General features: G+C 51.3%; 1 non-coding gene and 2 pseudogenes across 1 annotated transcript; 1 reads left to right on the forward strand and 2 right to left on the reverse strand.

Annotated features, from left to right (window-relative positions):
* The first annotated feature begins 221 nt into the window (after window positions 1-221).
* trnaa-ugc (transfer RNA alanine (anticodon UGC)) lies at window positions 222-294 on the forward strand. The gene has a single exon. It is a non-coding gene; the product is annotated as a tRNA-Ala (tRNA).
* A 10433-nt stretch (window positions 295-10727) lies between these two features.
* On the reverse strand, window positions 10728-10846 carry LOC148667090 (5S ribosomal RNA; annotated as a pseudogene).
* Window positions 10847-11383: 537 nt separating this feature from the next.
* LOC148667091 (5S ribosomal RNA) lies at window positions 11384-11502 on the reverse strand (annotated as a pseudogene).
* Window positions 11503-20541: the final 9039 nt, after the last annotated feature.

Consider the following 20541-nt stretch of genomic DNA (forward strand, 5'->3'; position numbering starts at 1 on the left):
TATTTGCACTTTCTGGAGAGGCGATTTTCTCCACTTCAGTAGCCCGATTGCGTGGAGAGGGCTGTAGAATGTGGCACCGCCTTTCCTGCTCCGTCCATGACAGGCGTGCTGGTCTCTGGAGAGAGAGCACGGTCCATCAGCGCACTCCAATAAAGGCACTGGAAGCAGCTGAAACGCATTGGCGAAGCTCAGCACTGGGCCGCTGGGCACATCTTACCACCGTTTCCGTAGTGTAGTGGTTATCATGTTCGCCTTGCATGCGAAAGGCCCTCGGTTCGAAACCGGGCGGAAACAGACTGGCTTCTTTTGTCGCATACAAATGGGTTGTACAACTTTAAACTAGCAAATGGAAGAGGGCTGAAGTAAGAGACAAGATGTAAATAGGGTTAACTTAAGTCAGTTCTGCCTGAAAATTATACTTCTAAGCAACAGGGGTTTATGGCAGGAAAGGGGGTTAACTGATAAGGATTCCAGATGCGAGGGGGCATAATCTTAAACTGACCATTTGGCCAGGGTCTCTTAACTGGCCAAATACCACGACCCCCCCCTTACCATAACACGGAATGACGTCTGAAGCAGCAAGGAAGGACTATATAACCTAAAAGTTTGTACCGGCACATCGAACAATACTTCGGTTTTGTTGTTTCTTGTGGGAAACAAGACTTCGGCTTTATTGTTCCTTGTGTCCGTCATGGCAGTGAACAGGTCCTGGTTACAGGATCTCTAAAAAAGGAAATAAAGACTGAAATCAGATCCGACCCACCATGCTGCCACGGTGACGGTGCACTGCCCAGTGAAAGTGGCAGCCTGTCCCTGGACTGTGGGAAACTGGAGCACCTGGAGGAAACCCCCACAGACCAGGGAGAGAACATGCAAACTCCACACAGACAGCACCCACACCCCAGGTCCAGCACTGTGAAGCATGCCCGACGATGCGGAAGGGCTTTTACAAATGAGTGTGTAACTCACACTGGTGCCCAGGATGGCCTGCTACCGGAACGCAACCTAATTTTCTTAATGCAGTTTGTTCGAAGCGGTTTGCAGGAGCTGGAGGTGAGGACTGAGCTGGGGTCCAGTGTGCGAGAGTGACTACTGATGTCGTGTGTGTGTGTGTGTGTGTGTGTGTGTGTGTGTGTGTGTGTGTGTGTGTGTGTGTGTCTGAATCATTGTGAGCGCCGTCAGGTTTGTGTATTTGTTTAAACAAGAGGACGTGTCTGTGCGGGTCTGACTCTGTGTGAGGGTGCAGCTCTAACTGTTCGCGCGCGGGCGTGTCTATCTCTCTACAATGCATGAGGGGCTAAATCTGCCTCTGAGAAACTGACTTTTCAGAAGAAAAATCTATGAAATGGCACGGCCTGGCCCTCTTCTCTTTATCCCGACGTATAACACACTGGGGGATGAAGCTGGTGTCTTCAGCTGTAACCCTAGCTATTTATGCAAACAGCTCTTTTATGAAAAGCAGCTCTAGGCCTAGACAAGAGGAACAGATAAAACAAATCTTAGATTTATGGCTTATTCAAAGCAGACTGAGCGCTGCTATACTGTATGTAGGAGCCAGAGATGAAGAATGAGCTATTTAAGGAAATCAGGAGTGTGAGAGAGGGAGTGTGTGTTTTTCCTCCCAATAGAGAAGGCTTGTGGTTCTTTCTGCTTTTCTGCACAGGCTACCAACGTAAGTACGTGTTGGGTTCTTGGTTTGAATGCTCGAGTTGTCAGGCTGGCGTTTTTTGTTCCTATTGGAGCCCATAATTGTGAACAAGGCGCTTGAGGACGTCTCTGTGCAGGTGTGCGTTTGTAATGACGTGTGTGCGCATCTCTGTAGCGGATGTTTCAGTAAAAAAACGCATTTAAAACATTCAACCTTTTCATGTTCCTAATATTCTTTCATTCTTCACAATAATAACTAAGGTTGCTGCTGGAAGAGGTGTTAGTGGGGCCAGCAGGGGGAACTCTCACCCTGTGGTCCATGTGGGTCCTAATGCCCCAGTATAGTGACGGGGACACTGGAAAAACTGTAAACAGGTGCCGTCCTTCAGCTGAGACGTAAAACCGAGGTCCTGACTCTCTGTGGTCATTAAAAATCCCGGGGTGTTTCTCGAAAAGAGTAGGGGTTTTACCCCAGTGTCCTGGCCAAATTTCCCATTGACCCTTACCAATCATGGCCTCCTAATAACCCCCATTTATGAATTGGCTTCATTACTCTGCTCTCCTCCCCACTCATAGCTGGTGTGTGGGGAGCGTTCTGGTGCACTATGGCTGCCGTCCCATCATCCAGGTGGATGCTGCACATTGGTGGTGGTGGAGGGGAGTCCCCATGTCCTGCAAAGCGCTTTGAGTGGAGTGTCCAGAAAAGCACTATATAAGTGTAAGCAATTATTATTCATTATAATGTAATAAGTCCATTATTTCTCACCCCTCCATTGCAAGGCATACACAACACAAACACCAGGAACAATTTTCTCAGAAGCCAGTTAACCTCCCAGAAGAAATAAAAGGTGTTAAAAGTAAGTATCTCCTTTAGGTGAGGACAGACTGGATCAAACAAAAACAACATTTGAAGTGAATTGCAAATGTATTGAGTTGTGATGCAACTGTAACTTGAACCTAACATGACTGGGGCGTGCATTTTTGAAATTGCATTTTCACAGCTGAAATACAAAATGAAGCTGATCGCAGTCCAAACTCAAGGTATTGTTGTAAAACTAAATATTCAACATGTTTCTACCTGTCCCTTTTCAGCTCACTCAGAAGTCCACAGCCTGCAGCCTGGTGCCTCTCTGTCTCCCCCCTCCACACTGCTGGTCCAGTGGAGGTGCTGTTTGATCCTGCACGATCTGTCCAGAATCGTATAGTCTTACTGAGCAGCGCAGGGCTCCCTGGCCCCAGGTACGAACAGTGAGTGTCAGTGCAGAACAGCTCTCTGACACTCCGCTCCCTCACTCCAGCTGATCAGGGCAACTACACAGTGAGGGACCTTAATGGAAGCAGTATCAGCACTGTGATCGTCACTGTGGGTGGTGAGCAGGTCTACAGTAAGATCACTAGAGGGCTCTATATTCTTGACAGAGTGTGTTCTTATATCATCCTCTGTCCTGATTGTCTTTCAGCTCACAGAGACAATGTCACCCTGCAGCCTGAAGCCTCTCTGTCTGTCCCTCTGTTCACTGGAGAGCCAGTGGAGGTGCTGTTTGATCCTGCAGGAGGTGGAAACTGGACCTCAGTGTGTTCTGTCCAGAACAGCACAGCCAGCTGTGTCCCCCAGTACAGTTTTTTTTATTTTTGATGATTAGCCATATGTTGATTACAATATTGTACATAATGTATAATTTGAACTCGATATTTTTCAGGAGTGAATGATTGTATATTTTCAGAATAAATTTCGAAACCAAATTATTGTCCCTCGATCTCTGTCTCTCTCTCGTCCTGCTGTCTGTCTGTCCCTGCCTCTCTGTCTCTCTCTCTTTCAGCCCCGTCTGTCAGTCTGTCTGTCCTTCTCTCTCCTTCCTCTCTCTCTCTCCTTCCGCTCTCTCTCTCGGTTTGTTTGTCCCTCAATCTTTCTCTTTGCCTGCTGTCTTTCTGTGCCTTCATCTTTGTGTCTCTCTCTCCTTCCTTTCTGTCTGTCTCTCTGTCTGTCCTGCGTTGTCCCAGCTGGGCCTGTCTCCCCGGCTCTCTGCCTTCAGCTCTGTTCGCCGATGTCCCACCAGCCCGTCTCTCTCTCAGCCTGTCTCTTGACTTGCAGGAGGAAGAGGAGGTGGAGACAGCTCCTCCGGCAGGAGAGAGGAAGAAGGTCAGTGCTGGTCCCACCCTGCCTCCTGTCCTGTCTGTGGTGGAGTTTCGCCATCTTGTCTGTCTTGTCAGCCCTGTCTGTCAGTGTCTCTCTCCTCCTCCTCTCTGTGCTGTGGTGTCCAGTCAGTGTGTCTCTCTCCTCCTCCTCTCTGTCCTGTGGTGTCTAGGCAGTGTGTCTCTCTCCTCCTCCTCTTCTCTGTCCTATGGTGTACAGTGGGTCAGTATTAGTGGGCTACACCCAGGCTCACTCACTGCGAGTGTGATCTCAGCAGAGTCTCTGTACTCTTGGGACACTTGACTCACCTGTCTCTCTCTTTCTCTCCCTGTGCTGTCCCTCTCCTGCCCCCTCTCTCCCTACTCGGACTCCAGCTGGAGGAGGTCCAATCACCACCTCCTGTGAGACAGAAGAAAAAGAAGGTGGGTAATGCTCTGATCCTCTCTTTACTCCTGTCCAGTGTCCAGTCAGTGTGTGTGTATGAACCCCTCTCTCTCTCAGTGCAGTGTTCATGTACTGGAGTCTCCAGTCAGTGTGTGTGTATGAACCCCTCTCTCTCTCAGTGCAGTGTTCATGTCCTGGAGTGTCCAGTCCGACTCTTAACGTGACTCTCCTGTCTCTGCTTCAGAAGTGCTGGTGCGTCTTTTTAAAGTCCCTGAGCTGCATGTCGGTGGAGACAGATGATAAGGACGAGCCGATGGAGGCGGCAGAGACCGTGTGTCAGGAGAGGAAGAGCGAGGGAGAGGAGGAGCAGGCTGCCGGGAAGGACAAGAAGAAGAAGAGGAGGTGCAGGTGAGCAGACAGGGGGACGCCGCCCGGTCGTGTCTGTGATTCAAGAAGGAGTCTCCTCTTGCTGTTTGATGTCATGGTGATGTCCGTGTCTGTGTCCCTCACACCTGCAATAACAATATTCTTTCCAGGTTCCTTTCCTGGTTCTGTGCCAGCTAAGATCGGAGTCGCCTTCCCCACCAAGGACTGGACTGGACTGGACTGGACTGGAGCTGAGGGACACCAGACTGGACTGGACTGGAGCCAAGGGACCCCAGACTGTGCTGGACCGAACCTGAGGGACCCCAGACTGCACTGGACCGGAGCTGAGAGACACCAGACTGGACTGGACTGGAGCTGAGGGACCCCAGTCTGTGCTGGACCGAAGCTGAGGGACCCCAGTCTGTGCTGGGCCAAAGCTGAGGGACCCCAGTCTGTGCTGGACCGAAGCTGAGGGACTCCAGACTGTGCTGGACCAAAGCTGAGGGGCCCCAGACTGGACTGGACTGGAGCTGAGGGGCCCCAGGCTGTGCTGGACCGAAGCTGAGGGACCCCAGACTGGACTGGGCCAAAGCTAAGGGACCCCAGACTGTGCTGGACTGAAGCTGAGGGACCCCAGTCTGGACCGAAGCTGAGAGACCCCAGTCTGTGCTGGACCGAAGCTGAGGGACCCCAGTCTGGACTGCACTGGAGCTGAGGGACCCCAGTCTGGACCGAAGCTGAGGGACCCCAGTCTGTGCTGGGCCGAAGCTGAGGGACACCAGTCTGGACTGAAGCTGAGGGACCCCGGACTGTGCTGGACCGAAGCTGAGGGACCCCAGTCTGTGCTGGGCCGAAGCTGAGGGACCCCAGACTGTGCTGGACCGAAGCTGAGGGACCCCAGACTGGGCTGCACTGGAGCTGAGGGACACCAGACTGGACTGGACTGCACTGGAGCTGAGGGGCCCCATACTGGACTGGACCAGAGCTGAGGGGCCCCAGACTGGACTGGTACGGAGCTGAGGGACCCCAGACTGGACTGGACCGGAGCTGAGGGACCCCAGATCCCAGTCTGGACTGAAGCTGAGGGACCCCAGACCCCAGTCTGGACTGAAGCTGAGGGACCCCAGACCCCAGTCTGGACTGAAGCTGAGGGACCCCAGACTGGACTGTGGAAAACGTTCACATTATCTCCACCTGAGTCCTCAGACCGTCTGCATGACCTTGTATTATTAAGTATTATTTTAAGGTCCTGTGATGATCGTAAGATGGAGGGGGGGTCACTAAATAAACCCTTGACATTAATCTGTATTGTAATTTTTGTTCTTTTGTTAAGCATCATTAAAATGTTTTTTAAAAAAAGCTTTTGGTTTTTTCCCTCCCCCCCCCCGAAACGAACGAACAGAGTCTGTCTTTCTCTTTCATCCCGGAGAGTTTGTGGTTGATGGATTGAGGCCGAGAGCCCTCGTTGTCGGCGTGCCACCAGTTAGCGGGGCTAAAGCAGGGGGAGCATCGTGTCCAATACTCCTTGAAACGAGACAGATTTCAAGCCACCTCCGTCTGAAGAGAAGGAAGTTGACCACGAACTCCAGGGTGTCCTAGGAAGCTCTTTAGCCATCGTTTGCCCAGCAGCCATCTCACCCTGCAGCTCCCAGCTAGCAGCCCCCTCCCCACTGGAGCCCAGCAGGTAGAAGCCTGGTCAGTACCTGGAGGGGAGACTCCTGGGAAAAACTGAGGTTGCTGCTGGGAGAGGTGTGAGTGGGGCCAGCAGGGGGCGCTTTCACCCTGCGGTCTGTGTGGGTCCTGATGCCCCAGTATAGTGACGGGGGACACTGGACTGTAAACAGGCGCCGTCCTTCGGATAAGACGTCAAACCGAGGTCCTGACTCTCTGTGCTCGTTAACAATCCCGGGGTGTTTCTGGAGAGGAGTAGGGGTGTTACCCCAGTGTCCTGGCCTGATTCCCCCCCTGGTCTTGACCCATCATGGCCTCCTTATCACCCCCCTCTCTGAACTGGCTCCATCCCTCTGCTCTCCTCCCCACTGAGAGCTGCTGTGTGCTGAGCGGACTGGAGCATCATCCACGTGGGGGCTGCACACTGGGGGGGCTGGAGGGGATCCCCCTGACCTGGGAAGAGCTCTGAGTGGAGAGTCCAGACTTATTAATTATTATTATTATTCGTGCTGCACTGGGCTTCAGTCCTGGTAGTGAGAGGGGGATCTGTGATCAGTACAGATACTTATGACTGTATAATAATACACGATAGAAATGGAAAACAGGGTAGCGCTGTAGTCTCTTCGAAACGTTTTGAACTGCCAGAAGAAGTTTTCACAACCCGGACTCGTGAAGGTACAGGTCTTCTCCCTTCGTCCGGAGTAAGGTGAGAGGTTATCCCCTCGGGGCGCAGTATCCCCGATGCACCCCCCCACCACCACCCAAAACGACACACACTTCTGTGACGATTGGGAGACCCCGGTTCGATCAGCCCCTGCGGTGTAGGAAACGACCCGCTGGAGAGAACACGCAGACTCCACACAGAAGGGTCACCTCGGCATTTATTCCAACAGCAAAACACCAGAGAGAAACGGGTCTCCGAAAGATGAGCGCACACCGGGAAAAACACTACGGGGTCATTACAAATGGGAATAGGAGTTCTTTTTTTCTTTTCCGGACGTCAGTTGTATCGTGTCCTGGTGATTTCTCCCGTTTCGAACGGAGTTCAATGTCACGTTTCTACTTTATTAGAGAGAGGCACTGAACTTTGGGGAACGTGACATCCACCCAGTATTACTAGTAGGTTGATAAATATAAATGTTCTTTTTCCCCCCGTATGATACCTCGCGAAATATAACGATGGCCAACTCCTTAAGTCGAAATTTAAACCCTTCTCACGCTACAAGACAGTCCGTCAACATCGCCGCGGCCCGAAGTGCGACCTTCGGTATGACGTTGGCGGAAGGGGGTAGGGTAAGTACGTCACAGCCGGGGGAAGCCCCTATCACGTGAGAGGGGTGCTGCGGGCGACGAGCCCCCGGGGGCGAAGAGAAGTTGATTTGCGTGGGGTGTGGAAACACTACACGACCGGGCAAGCGAGCCGTTTTTTTTTTTGTTTTGTTTTTTCAGAACATCAGAACAACCGCAGAGATGACCATCGATCCACTCCGGACGTTTCCTTTTTTGTCCTTTTTGGCCTCCAAAATAAAAAAAAAAACTGGGATCCATCGTGGCGTTGCCAAATTAAAACGTCAACCACTTTTCGGGCTTTCGTGCTGTCCATGATGAAACCGTCATGGTTGTGTAAGGATACGTTACGTCACAGACCGGCGGCGCTCGGACGTGAGGAGTGTCGTTACGTTTTTGAAACAGGCACGTCAGACAAGATCTCTGACAAGATCTCTGAAAAACCCAAACCTGTAAGATTCAATTTCAATTCAGTTTTTTTTACATAGCGCCTTTCACAACAAGAATGCCCCAAGGCCCCGAACAAAGGAGTTGTTCCACACCCCCGCCACCCTCTGTGTACAGTAGAGCCCCCTGTACTGACTGGAGGAGCTCACCCAGCTGTGTCTGGAGAGAAGCCGGGGTATCGGCTTCAACCACAGGGCTGGGCGGCTTGTTCCCCACCCCCACCCCCTTCTGTGTACAGAAGAGCCTCCTGTCCTGACTCCAGTAGGAAATGTCACCTGGAGGCAACACACCGGCTTCTTTTAACAGATCACCTCGGGAATCGGGAACAACGGAGCTGTGTGCGGCCGTCTGTACGGAGGGGTTCAGCGCGGGGGGGCTCCGGGTTCGGGTCTGGACCCGGGGGGGGGGGGGAACTGTCTGTGTGGAGTCTGCATGTTCTCCCTGTGTTCTTCGGGTCCAAAGACAGGCTTTTGGGCTAATTGGCTTCTGGGAAAACTGGCCCTGGTGTGTGTGTGTCCTATGATGGAGTGCTGTCCTGTCCAGGGTGTGTGAGTGAGTGTGTGTTTGTCATGTGATGGACTGGTTCCTGTCCAGGGTGTGTGAGTGTGTGTGTCTGAGTGTCCTGTGAGGGACTAGTGTCCTATCCAGGTTGTGTGTGTGTGTCCTGTGAGGGACTGGTGTCCTGTTCAGGGTGTGTGAGTGTGTGTGTGTGTCCTGTGAGTGACTGGTGTCCTGTCCAGGGTGTGTGAGTGTGTGTGTGTCCTGTGATGGACTGGTGTCCTATCTAGGGTGTGTGTATGTCCTGTGATGGACTGGTGTCCTGTCCAGGGTGTGTGAGTGAGTGTGTGTGTGTCCTGTGATGGACTGGTGTCCTGTCCAGGGTGTGTGAGTGTGTGTGTCTGTGTGTCCTGTGATGGACAGATGGTACCAAGCCTGGACACCCATGAGACACTGGCTTCCTCAGAAGACTCTCACGGAGGGCACACTGTCCCTAACCCGGGTCCAGAAGAAACTACAGTGATCTATAATTCCTGCGCCTCGGAAGGGTTTATGACGTCTATGTCCGGCGCCCGCGCCCGTGGACTGGCGGTTTGGCGGTTTGGCGTCGCGCTCCGCAGCTCGAGCTTCGGTGCGAGGCAGGGCGGGAGGGAGCCGATGTGGCCTCGGCGCCATCTTTGCTGGTGAGTCAATTGTGACCGTTGCGGTACAATAAACCATCAATAAACCTTTTCTCACCCCGTCCAGTATTTCTGTCACGGCCCACGTCCCTTACAATCGACAAACTATAAAAAAAACAGTAGCCCTTCGCAACATTACACGCCATTTTTTTTATTTTAAACGTCCGCTAGATACGCAGGTGGCTCGATACCTGTCTTATCCTCGCCGGCGTCTTTATACCGGCAAGTGAATTTTATTTGGAGTCCCTCAGAATTGTGACAGAAATATCAGTGAACCACAATAAAAAACGAAACTTTTTTTTTAAAGGCGGTGAATGGATTTTTTGAGTAACCGTGTAGCGACTAACGTAAGGAAAAAAAGTTGTCTTTCCCTACGAAGACGTTTTGGTACAGGACTTTCTTTAAATATCAGTTGTGCATAGCGTTTTACAAAAAGTTGATGATGATCTTGGAGATAATTGCAAAGGAAAATTGAGATAACTACCAAAACATTACGTGTGAAACGACAGGACAGAACTTTGAACCCACAAAGAAACAAAGGTATGAAATATTGCCTCGTCATGGGGGGTTGATAATTGTAGTAAGTGTTCCTAATTTTCGTAAAGAAATGTATATTATGGGAGTCACACGTGAGATTTAGTGTATATACGTTTCATATTGTGCATATATACGGGGTTAAAAAGTGGAATGAGTATGATTATAAACTCGTGTGTCCTATAATCAGATAATTTTTGAACAAGCTTTGATTAGACAGGTGAAAAACAACATCAGATCCTTTATTTTAATATATTCTCACGTCTGAATATCAGCTTCTCCCCTCTGGCCAACATTTCAGGGCTCCCAGGTGTAGATCCCAAATTGAAACAAATATTAATTTGTTACCCAGTTAAACAGTTAATAGAAGTGAGTGACCAGGGTAAATAAAGGTGGGTCAGTGTAAACTGTTTATTCTGGACCAGACTTCGTCATGTGTGATATGTCATGACTTCTTATATTAAGTTTTATCTTTATATTTAGTTCTACATGTGTAATAGATGCGATGTGTGTCCATAAAAAGGTTTCTCCAGGGGAAAATCAAGTTCGTTTTAAAACCGTGTTTCCTTTTTAGGGTACGTTTGCATTCCAAGTGTGGGGTTTTTGCCTTTTTGTATTTTTGCTGAGACAAGTTGCCTTTCTTATACGCGGAGGGATCTGCTCGTGAGATGTCCGCTTGGTCCATTTCTGAGCTCAGTATAAGGTGTAGAAAGCATGACTGTCATCATAACCCGCATCTCACCCAGGTGTGGAATAATGTTGTGACTATTGCTTCAGCAATAACATGCTGATTGCATGTTTCTAGATGGGTATAACAGAGATCTCAACTACTGAGGGGCCTTATTAATAAAGTCTCCACAGCCGAAGCGCTGTGTCTCTTTTCAGCTGGCGATAAACCTTTCCTCGATCCTTTGCGGACCTGTTAAACTGTTCATGATTAGAATAAAAAACGCTCACGCTAATACACAAGCACCCGTGTCTCGCCAAAGCTGACAAATAAACAGACGGACAAGCCGCACTGCACGTGTGAACAGGGGAATGAGCGAGCGAGCGGGGATAGGGCGCCTCCTGCGCTTAAAAGCTTACAGCACCTGGTATTCCCAGGCAGTCTCCCATCCAAGTACTAACCAGACCCATCCCTGTTTAGCTTCCGAGATCAGACGAGATCAGGGGTGCTCAAGGGGGTGTGGCCGTAAGCGAGAGCAAGGCTCGCTGGCACCCTTCTTATTGAGAGGACAGCTCCGTCACCTCTTTTACGACGCTGCTTTTTTTCCCTTGCGTTTTTCTCTTCTTCCCACGTTCTCTCTCTTCACTGCCTTCGTCCCCGCTCTATTTCACTTCAGCCTTTCACTCTTGCTTCCTTCCAATGAGGACGGAGCTGCGGGAGAAAGGGCGCTATAGAGGATCGCTGTGGAGAGCTGCTGCTGTGCTTTGACATCTGAGCTCTGTGGAAAACGATCTCAATACAATTCTGAAAAACGCGACTCTACGAACGCCAGCCGAACAAGTCTCCACAGCCGAAGCGCTGTGTCTCTTTTCAGCTGGCGATAAACCTTTCCTCGATCCTTTGCGGACTTGTAAAACTGTTCCTGATCAGAATAAAAAACGCTCACGCTAATACACAAGCACCCGTGTCTCGCCAAAGCTGACAAATAAACAGACGGACAAGCCGCACTGCACATGTGAACAGGGGAATGAGCGAGCGAGCGGGGATAGGGCGCCTCCTGCGCTTAAAAGCTTACAGCACCTGGTATTCCCAGGCGGTCTCCCATCCAAGTACTAACCAGGCCCATCCCTGTTTAGCTTCCAAGATCAGACGAGATCAGGCGTGCTCAAGGGGGTGTGGCCGTAAGCGAGAGCAAGGCTCGCTGGCACCCTTCTTATTGAGAGGACAGCTCCGTCACCTCTTTTACGACGCTGCTTTTTTACCGGGGTAAAGTTAGCTTGAAGTTCGAAAACGATTTTGCCACGCCTGTAGCGTTTACACGAAACCTCTTAGAATCGCGAGAATACTTGCTTTGTGCATAAAATACATTGTGAATGCTTTCTCAGCCTTTACTTTTTCGTTTATATTACATTTTTTGGACCAAGCACGAATATTCTTTTGTCCATATCTTCGCAACGGAAGCACAGAACGCCTTCAAACCAAATGCATTTTAAAGACCACGACGTGGATATTTAGCTCACTGATACATCAAAGTGTCAGTGAGCTAATTATCTTTTTTTAAACCTCCGATTTTTCATCGATGCGTAATTACGCACTAACTGGAACCCGGGGGACTGCTGGATACACAAGTTCACAACGCGAGAAATACTGTTCAATACGGCTTCATGCGAAAAACCCGTATATGACCATAGGAAGCATAACAGCGCAGTCTCCAATTACCCAGACTGTAAGCACGGGAATAAAGCTTTGTCTGAATTCTGAAACCCTTCCTTTGCGTCCTGTTTTCATTCAGGTAAGAGTCAACTATATGCACAATACTACTGACAGCAGGAAGATTAAAATATTCTTTACTCAGCAGCTTATTAAAAACAGCTCCCATGATGTTCAAACCGATTTTTTACACAGAACACTGACACAGCTTTGCGTTCTGAATCTCTTTTTCTCGTGTGTTTATTAATGTGGCACAATGTACTGGGATAGGGGTATTCTGTTCACAAACCAATAGCATTTAAACCGCAGCACCCACAATGCTGCAAGTAAGTATTTTACACACAATGCATAGAGCGATGTCTTCCTCGTTAGTATAGTGGCAAGTATCCCCACCTGTCACGCGGGAGACCAGGGTACATCAGGACATGCATTGAAGTGAAAGCAGGATATGCTGCGACATCCGCTGTGCAGATCCCGCCACACTAAGAGGTGAGTGGGTATGTTCGATCACAGCGCTAGGCGAATCCCCAAACAGTGTGCGTGACAACAAACGAAACGGTTTCGTTCCGGGGAAATCGGGCCCAGTAGTGGCGGGATCTGTACAGTGCATGTCGCAGCGCTTCAATGTGCTTCCTGATGTCCTACCCCGAGAACAGAAAAGACAGCATCCACAGCAACAACAGCTCAGGTCTTTGCACAGGAGCTAAGCTGCCCCCATCTCCTCTGCTCTGCGGCTCCTGCGGAGTGGAGTCCTGCCTGGAGCCGTGTTTGCAGGCGACGGCTCCCTGCGCCCTGTCTGTGCGTCGTGTCCGAGAGCTCCTGGGAGGAAGAGAGAGCCCTCCCACTCGGGGGCTTTTCCACGGTCTGTGTGAGGAGGGGCGGGTGTGTCCAGTAGCTTATCGAGCGGAAGCCTGGGGTGGCGGAGAGCTGTGATTGTGCAGACCTTGAGGTGTCACCTCTTTGTCTGCTTTCCCGCCCCCCCTCCGCCCAAGCTCTGCTCCAAAGTAGCCCGGCAACCCCTCACACCTGCACCTTTCACAACCTAAGGTGTGGTCATGAGACACCCGTGGGGTGTTGTTCTGTTCTTGCTAATTGTTTCCTGCCCGTCGCAGGCAGGAGTCCATGCGAGGAAGATGCGCTGGACAGAGCTCAGAGGGCGCACCTGGGTTTCCTTCTGAGTGACGTTCCTGCAACACTCTCCCGCTCCTCTTGGTGCGCTCATGCCGCAACACAGGAAGGCTGGAGCAGGTGGGTGTGGAGAGTGTTAGACTGAAGATTTAAAGGTCCCTGGTTCAATCCCGGGTTTCAGCGTTTTGTTTCATTAAGCCCTCTGTTCCTCTCTGCAGCTCCCCCTTCCTAAAGTGACGCTTCCCTTTCTCAGCCTGAAACGCAAGTGAGACATGAGAAGCAGTCCCTGCAGATTTCCGTAGCGTAGCGGCTGTCACATCAGCCTAACACCTGAAAAGTCCCCGGTTCGAGACTGGGCAGAAACAGCCTTGTTTTGCACGCTCCTGTACTTCACAGAGGTCTTGAGCGACCGGTCATTTGTTGCCAATGTATTTCCGGTGCCTTCATGCAGTCTTGTACCAAACGCACGTTCCTTCTGTACGCGGAGCCGATCATTTGCAATTGGGCTGTGCCGACAGACCAGGACGAGCTCTGTCAGCTCAAAAGCAGCGCAGGACCTGCAAGAACAACAGAAAGATTAGCATCCAGCGGGGGCCTCTTAGTGAGCCCAAGATCTCATCAAGAATCGGCTCCAGCAACAGGGCTGGGCGCATTGTTCCATTCTCCGCCCACTCTCGGTGTAAACAAGTCCCTCCTGGTCTCTGCTTGAAATGCACTTTCCTGCGTTTGCTTTGGTGTAACTGGCTTCCCCTGCATGGGCGAATGTGAAGAAGATCCTTAGTAAGTCATAGATGAAAACCGAGAAGAGGTCGGAGTGGCCTCTGTCGTTCATCAACGATCCATTCAGGCAGTACTCCTCTGTAAAGCGCCGTTCGTTCACATCGATTGGCTTTTTTTTGCCTTCATTAGTGCAAGCAGTAAAAGCAGTAATAGCCCCTATTCTGCCATGACCCGGATTCGAACCGGGGTTGGTGCGGCCATACGACAGAAAGCAGTGTCGTCAAGCCCTGACATCCCTCTCTCTCCACCTCTCTCTCTCTCTCTCTCTCTCTCTCTCTCTCTCTCTCTCTCTCTCTCTCTCTCTCTCTCTCTCTCTCTCTCTCTCTCTCTCTCTCTCTCTCTCTCTCTCTCTCTCTCTCTAGCTGCGATGTGTGACTAAGCTCATACGACTAAGAGTCGCCCCCTTTGTCTAGATCTGGTAACCTGCTCGTCGCTGGTGGGCCAGATCATGTCCCCCATCACTATACTGGGGCAATAGGACCCACACAAATCGCAGGGTGAGCACCCCCTGCTGGCCCCACAGAGAGGGAGAGGTAGAGGTAGGAAGAGAGGTAGGGAGGGGAAAAGGGAGAGGTAGGGAGAGAGGTAGAGAGAGGTAGAGGTAGAGGTAGGGAGAGAGAGGAGGAGTACAAATTCAAGCAGAGGCCTGATTGGAGCACTGTTGTATGGCCCTGACATCAATCCCTCAACTCTCTGCATAAAGCAGTGTCTTATGGCCATGACATCCCACCCCCACCACTCTCAGTGGAAAGCACTGTCGTATAACCATGACATCCCACCTCCACCGCTCTCTGCGAAAAGCAGTATCTTCAGGCCCTGACATCCCACCCCCGCCACTCTCTGCTTAAAGAAGTATCGTCAGGCCCTTACATCCCACCCCCGCCACTCTCTACGTAAAGAAGTGTCGTATGGCCCTGACACCCACCCCTCCACTCTCTGCATAAAGTAGTGTCGTCAAGCCCTAACATCCCACCCCCGCCACTATCTGCGTAAAGCAGTACCTTCAGGCCCTGACATCCCACCCCGCCACTCACTGTGTAAAGCAATGTTGTTTGGCCCTGACATCCCACCCCCGCCACTCTCAGCATAAAGCAGTGTCTTACGGCCCTGACATCCCACCCCTGCCACTCTCTACGCAAAGAAGTGTCGTATGGCCCTGACACCCACCCCTCAACTCTCTGCGTTAAGCTGTTTTGTCAGGCCCTGACATCCCACCCTCGCCACTCTCTGTATAAAGCAGTATCGTCAGGCCCTGACAACCCACCCCTGCCACTCTCTGCATAAAGAAGTGACACCTTCCCCTCAACTCTCTGCAGAATGCAGTCTCGTCAGGCCCTGACATACCACTCCTGCCACTCTCTGCATAAAGCAGAATTGTCAGGCCCTGACATCCCACTCCTGTCACTCTCTGCCTAAAGAAGTGTCGTATGGCCCTGACACCCACCCCTCCACTCTCTGCGTTAAGCTGTGTTGTCAGGCCCTGACATCCCAACCCCGCCACTCTCTGTGTAAAGCAGTGTCATATGGCCCTGACATCCCACCCCCACCACTCTCTGTGTAAAGCACTGTCGTATAGCCCTGACACCCACCCCTCCAATCATTGAATAAAGCAGTGTCGTCAAGCCCCGACATCCCACCCCCGCCACTAACTGCGTAAAGTAGTATCGTCAGGCCCTGACATCCCACCCCTGCCACTCCCTGCGTAAAGAAATGTCGTATGGCCCTGACATCACACCCCCACCACTCTCTACGTCAAGCACTGTCGTATAGCCCTGACACCCACCCCTCCACTCTCTGCATAAAGCAGTGTCGTCAAGCCCTGACATCCCACCCCCGCCACTGTCTACGTAAAGAAGTGTCGTATGGCCCTGACACCCACCCCTCCACTCTCTGTGTAAAGCACTGTTGTATGGCCCTGACATCACACCCCCACCACTCTCTGCGGAAAGCACAGTCGTATGGCCCTGACACCCACCCCTCCATTCTTTGCATAAAGCAGTGTCATCAAGCCCTGACATCCCACCCCCGCCACTCTCTACGTAAAGAAGTGTCGTATGGCCCTGACATCCCACCTCCACCACTAACTGCGTAAAGTAGTATCGTCAGGCCCTGACATCCAACTCCCGCCACTCTCTACGCAAAGAAGTGTCATATAGCCCTAACACCCATCCCTCCATTCTTTGCATAAAGCAGTAACGTCAAGCCCTGACATCCCACCGCCGCCACTCTCTACGTAAAGAAGTGTCGTATGGCCCTGACACCCACCCCTCCACTCTCTGCGTTAAGCTGTGTTGTCAGGCCCTGACATCCCACCCCCGCCACTCTCTGTGTAAAGCACTGTTGTATGGCCCTGACATCACACCCCCACCACTCTCTGCGGAAAGCACAGTCATATAGCCCTATCACCCATCCCTCCATTCTTTGCATAAAGCAGTAACGTCAAGCCCTGACATCCCACCGCCGCCACTCTCTACGTAAAGAAGTGTCGTATGGCCCTGACACCCACCCCTCCACTCTCTGCGTTAAGCTGTGTTGTCAGGCCCTGACATCCCACCCCCGCCACTCTCTGTGTAAAGCAGTGTCATATGGCCCTGACACCAATCCCTCCACTCTCTGCATAAAGCAGTGTCTTATGGCCCTGAAACCCTCCCCTCCACTCTCTGCATAAAGCAGTGTCGTCAAGCCCTGACATCCCTCCCCCGCCACTCTCTGTGTAAAGCACTGTCATATGGCCCTGACATCACACCCCCACCACTCTCTGCGTAAAGCACTGTCGTATAGCCCTGACATCCTACCCCCACCACTCTCTGTGTAAAGCAGTGTCATATGGCCCTGACATCCCACCCCCACCACTCTCTATGTAAAGCACTGTTGTATCGCCCTGACATCACACCCCCACCACTCTCTGCGGAAAGCACTGTCATATAGCCCTGTCACCCACCCCTCCATTCTTTGCATAAAGCAGTGTTGTCAAGCCCTGACATCCCACCCCCACCACTAACTGCGTAAAGTAGTATTGTCAGGCCCTGACATCCCAATCCCGCCACTCTCTGTGTAAAGCAGTGTCGTATGTCGTATGTCGAGGTGAGGTGAGGTGCGACACACCGGAGTCCCGACGCTGCTAATGCGGAGCACTTGTTGAACTGGCATTGAAAGGACGTGTGCGCACGGAGCGAGCCTTCCCTGCGGCGGAGCGTGGAAACTTTCTCCCCGCGCTGCAGGAGTTGTGAGCGCTGCAGCGGTGCCGAGAGAACAGCACAGAAGGCAGCAGGCTCTGGAGAGCAGGTAAGAGACCGAGCCTTGTGGGCAGGCGAGCAGGCCCGTTTTTTGGAAATTGCTGAAAAGGCTCCGGTGTTTGTTCGGTGTGTGGCAGGCGCACGACGCGAGCTTGCGTAGCGATCTGCCGGTCTGGTGTTATGCAAATGAGGCCGAATTGCATCCCGGGACATGCTGCGAATGCGCAATGGCGACTGTAGTTGTGTAGGAAACGGCGCGCTCGTTTTCTCGTTTTGCCCACCCTTTTGAGTGTTAGTGTGGCGTGAGAGTGTGCGAAAGAGTTGGCCCAGCAGGAGGCGGTGACGTGCGAGGCGTTGAGCTGGCCTAGGCTGCGCGCTTTGTGCTGTGGGTGCGGCCGCTTGCAGGGGCTTGTACAGCTCATACTTACTTGGCAGGGGAGATACCTTGACCAGCCTGTAGGTGGAGTAGTTGGATTGTTTTCCTTGTTTTGTGGAAGCAGTGTTTGTTTAGCAGTTCACGAAATGGCAACTTTTGGATCCCGCAAGAATGCTGTGCGTTTTGAGCTTTTGGATGACCTCTTCATGGATCGTATGCAGTTCAGCAGAAAAGTGTTGCAGAGGGAACTTGGCTTTGAACCTCGGCACTTGGATTTCATCTTCGCTCTCCCAGGTCAGAAAGCATTTGAGGTTGTTTTTGCTACCTATCCTCTGTTTGAACAATGTGTGGATGTGTTTGAGGCAAAAAGAGGGAAAGTTCCTGCCCTTGAGAAGATCGACTTGCAGCCTCTGACACAGAGAGAGAGGAAAACGGTGCATGTTGTTATGTTCTTGGAACTGGCAAAGACGGAGGACATTCACACCTGGCTTAACCAGTACTGCACTGTCCACCATGGAACTGAGGTTAGAGATGTTGACGGTATAAAAACAGGAGCAAGGAAATTCGAGGTTCGCTTGCTACTGGACAATGTAAATGGAGGCTTAAGGCACCTGCCCTCTACAATCCGGCTGGGCGCCTGCAATGGCTATGTTTTTTATGTGGGACAACCAAAGGTGTGTCGGCGCTGTGGTGCTGTGGGACACCTGGCATCGTCCTGCACTGTGAAATGCTGCAAGACCTGTGGCAAACAGGGATATTTAGCCTCTGACTGTTCAATGCAGCCAAAGTGCAATTTATGTGACTCGGAAGGACACGTTTTTAAGAACTGCCCTCACGCCTACGCCAATAGACTCAAAATGAGAAAGGATGAGGCAGTGCTTGTTTCAGCCAAACCGGCCCGAAAAGCCAAAGCAAACAACAAGTCAAACAAAGAACCCTTGTTGGACAAAGACTCCTTGCCTCCAGCCAGGATCAGTCCTGCTGTGGCTCCGGGGCCGGTGGAAGAGAAATCCACTACGCCCCCACAACCGCAGACTGCACCAGACAAGCACGAGGGTTTGAAAACCCCCGAGAACAGCGAGGACCCCTCCCCCACTTCTGCTCCTCAGAACGAGGGCCAGTGTGGGGCCCCTCGGTGGAGCGGGTCCAGCGAGGATACCCAGGATTCAGCGGAGCTGCTTTTCTCAGACTCTGCAAGTGCTACAGATGCCCTCCTCTCTTCCATCCAGTCCATCACGGAGGATCTGCAGCAGCTGGTGGGTGAGGGGGAAGAGGAGACTGGTGCATCAGCTGCACCCCTTTCCCCTCAGTGCTCCCAGGAGCTGGACTTGAGGAAAAGGAAAAATGACTCTGTTTTCTCCCCGAGCGAGGAGGAAGGAGAGCATGGTGATGGGGACAGCTGGAACCCCTCCACCCCTCCCTCTACCCCCTTCCTTGAAATGGACTCCGTGAACGCTTTTACTGCTGCCACCCTGATGAAGGCTCATTCAGAGGATGGCTGGTAGGAAATTGGTAAGAAGAAAAAGAAGAAGGTAACAGGTGAGACAGAAGAGAAATGTGTTTTGTAAAGACTGGTTCCACTTTCTTATGTAATATGGCTCTGAACATAATTTCTCTTAACACCAGAGGTATCAATGACAGAGTTAAATGCCAGTCTGTCTTTGATTACCTCCAGCAGAGAGAGGGAGATGTGTTGATGTTGCAGGAGTGTGCTTTAGCCTATCAAGAGAGGTATAAAAGCTTTGAAGATAGGTGGGATAAAGGGCCTTCTGTTTGGTCAGGGGACAATAACAACAGAGCCTCTGGCGTGGCCATTCTTTTCAAAGGACGGGCATTCAAATTGAAAAGTATTCAGAGGGTCATAGATGGCAGGTTGCTGTGTGTGGATGTGGAATGGGGGACTGTTAACCTGCGGCTAATCAATGTGTATTGCCCTACTGACGTGGGAGGAAGGGTGGAGCTACTCAAGGCACTCTCCCCCCTATTGTTATGTAGCACAGACGTGATAGTGGGAGGGGATTTTAATTGTATCTTAGAGCACACGGACAGGCAGTCTAGCTCGCCGATAAAATTGGATTCCAGCTCACTGGCCCTGCAAAACTTAGTTCAAGACTTTAAACTCTCAGACACATTTAGATGTATATATCCCACAACATCAGGATATACATGGTCAGGGAGGAATAGCAGCTCCAGAATTGACTATTGCTTTGTCTCAGCGAGAGTGAAAGTTGTTGGGGTCACTCTTCAGCCTGTCTTCTTCTCAGATCATCAGGCTTTAGGGTGTAGAGTGGAACTCCAGGGCGGGACTGTCTTTGGCCCAGGCCTCTGGAAACTCAACACAAAGCTGCTAGAGAACGAGGGGGTAGTATCCCGCTACAAGGAGAAACTATCACAGTGGCTGTCCTTGCAGTGTCTGTACGGGTCAGTAGGAGAGTGGTGGGAGGAGGTGAAGGTGAGGACAAAGGCCTTTTTCATGGCTGAGGGAAGGAAGGCTGCTGCCAGACGGAGAGGAGTGCTAGCCAGGAAACAGAGGCAGCTGCAGCGTCACTACACGATGCTGCACAGTGGCTTCGATGTGCTTGAGGATATCAACCTTTTAAAAAAGGACATCCGGAGCATAGCCGAAAAAAGTAGTCGAGGAGTGCTGTTAAGAAGCTGAGTGCATTTCTTGGAAGAAAATGAGAAGTGTACTCGCTTCTTTTTCAGGAAAGTGGTAGGCTCCAAGTCTGTCATGGAAAGTGTAGTTGATGAGGAGGGACGAGAGAGAACAGAGCCGCGTGCTATCCTCTCCTGCACCGAGGCCTTCTACTCAAGACTGTACAGCTCTACAGAGGTAAAGGATGAAGAAATTCATTTTTTTACCTCAAAGCTAGAAAACGTTTTGAGTGAAGAAGATAGGGAAGTACTTGAGAGGGATTTGACAGTAGAAGAGCTGAGACAGGCTATGGAGAACTTACAGAAGGGGAAAACTCCGGGTGCTGACGGGCTCCCTAAAG

This window comes from Lepisosteus platostomus, chromosome 5 (assembly GCF_059453375.1).
Source record: "Lepisosteus platostomus isolate fLepPlt1 chromosome 5, fLepPlt1.hap1, whole genome shotgun sequence".
Taxonomy (NCBI): Eukaryota; Metazoa; Chordata; class Actinopteri; order Semionotiformes; family Lepisosteidae; genus Lepisosteus; species Lepisosteus platostomus.